We start from the raw sequence: 2376 nt of genomic DNA on the forward strand, positions 1-2376 counted from the left end.
CGTTGTAGCGGAGTTATCAGAGTTTACAGGAAACGTGTTTCCTACTGTTCAACCAGTTGATGTAGTGCTATTTTCTTAGGAGCGGGAATTTATTTTATTACGATTAATTCAATTTCAATTCAAAGGGTTAATCGACGTGGGAAACATATTGCCAAGCAAGTGAAATAGATAATAAACAAAAGTGAAATAAACAATAAAAAATAAACAGTAAACATTACATTCACAAAAGTTCCAAAGGAATAGAGACATTTCAAATGTTATATTATGGCTATATACAGTGTTGTAACGATGTGCAAATAGTTAAAGTACAAAAGGGAAAATAAATAAACATAAATATAGGTTGTATTTACAATGGTGTTTGTTCTTCACTGGTTGCCCTTTTCTTGTGGCAACAGGTCACAAATCTTGCTGCTGTGATTGCACACTGTGGTATTTCACCCAGTAGATATGGGAGTTTATTCAATTTGGATTTGTTTTCAAATTCTTTGTGGGTCTGTGTAATCTGAGGGAAATATGTGTCTTTAATATGGTCATACATTTGGCAGGAGGTTAGGAAGTGCATCTCAGTTTCCACCTCATTTTGTGGGCAGCGTGGACATAGTCTGTCTTCTCTCGAGAGCCAGGTCTGCCTACGGCAGCATCTCTCAATAGAAAGGCTATGCAGGGGTGTTTCAAGTATCCAATTGTGATACTTGAGTAAAAGTATAGATACCTTAATAGAAAGTTACTCAAGTAAAAGTTAAGTCACCCAGTAAAATACTAACTATTTGAGTAAAAGTCTAAAATATTTGGTTCTAAATATACTTAAGTATAACAAGTAAATTGAATTGCTAAAATATACTTAAGTATCAAAAGTCAAGTATAAATCATTTCAAATTCCTTATATTAAGCAAAGCAGATGGTACCATTTCTTGTTTTTCAATTTTACGGACAGCCAGGGGCACACTCCAACACTCAGACATAATTTATAAGTTATGCATTTGTGTTTAGTGAGTCCGTCAGATCAGAGGCTAGGGATGACCAGGGAGGTTCTCTTGATAAGTGGATGAATTGGACCATTTTCCTGTCCCGCTAAGCATTCAAAATGTAACGAGTACTTCTGGGTGTCAGTAAAATAAATAGTAGATTACAGATACCCCAAAAAATGACTTAACTCGTTCTTTAAAGTATTTTTACTTAAGTACTTTACACCACTGAGGCTATGTTCACTGAGTCTGTATATAGTCAAAGCTTTCCTTAATTTTGGGTCAGTCACAGTGGTCAGGTATTCTGCCACTGTGTACTCTCTGTTTAGGGCCAAATAGCATTCTAGTTTGCTCTGTTTTTTTGTTTGTTAATTCTTTCCAATGTGTCAAGTAATTATCTTTTTATTTTCTCATGATTTGGTTGGGTCTATTGTATTTCTGTCCTGGGGCTCTATGGAGTCTGTTTGTTTTTGTGAACAGAGGCCCAGGACCAGCTTGCTTAGGGGATTCTTCTCCAGGTTAATCTCTCTGTATGTGATGGTTTTGGTATGGAAGATTTGGGAATCGCTTCCTTTTAGGTGGTTGTAGAATTTAACTGCTCTTTTCTGGATTTTGATAATTAGCAGGCATCGGCTTAAATCTGCTCTGCATGCATTATTTGGTGTTTTATGTTCTACACAGAGGATATTTTTTTGGTCTAAGGCACTGTATCTCAGTGCTAGAGGTATCACTACAGACCCTGGTTAGATTCCAGGCTGTATCACAACCGGCCATGATTGGGAGTTCCATAGGGCGGCGCACAATTGGCCCAGCATTGTCTGCGTTAGGGTTAGGGCCGTCATTGGAAATAAGAATTTGTTCTTAACTGACTTGCCTGGTTAAATAAATCAAAAAGTGTTGGTGTTTGTCCCATTTTGTGAATTCTTGGTTGGTGAGCGGACCCAGGAACTCACAACCATAAAGGTCAATGGGTTCTATAAATGATTCAAGTATTTTTTGGCAGATCCTAATTGGTATGTTGAATTTTATGTTCCTTTTGATGGCGTAGAAGGCCCTTCTTGTCTTGTCTCTCAGATCGTTCACAGCTTTGTGGAATTGTGTGATCTAGGGTAACGGTGTCTAAATGGAATTTGTATTTGTGGTCCTGGCAACTGGACCTTTTTTGGAACGCCAATATTTTTTGTCTTACTGAGATTAACTGTAAGGGCCCAGGTCTGACAGAATCTGTGCAGAATATCTAGGTGCTGCTGTAGGCCCTCGTTGTTTGGGGACAGAAGCACCAGATCATTTGCAAACAATATACAATTGACTTTAGATTCTAGCAGGGTGAGCCCGGGTGCTGCAGACTGTTCTAGTGCCCTCGCCAATTCGTTGAGATATACATTGAAGAGGGTGGGGGTCAAGCTGCATC

The sequence above is a fragment of the Oncorhynchus gorbuscha genome, linkage group LG08, assembly GCF_021184085.1.
Source record: "Oncorhynchus gorbuscha isolate QuinsamMale2020 ecotype Even-year linkage group LG08, OgorEven_v1.0, whole genome shotgun sequence".
Classification (NCBI taxonomy): Eukaryota; Metazoa; Chordata; class Actinopteri; order Salmoniformes; family Salmonidae; genus Oncorhynchus; species Oncorhynchus gorbuscha.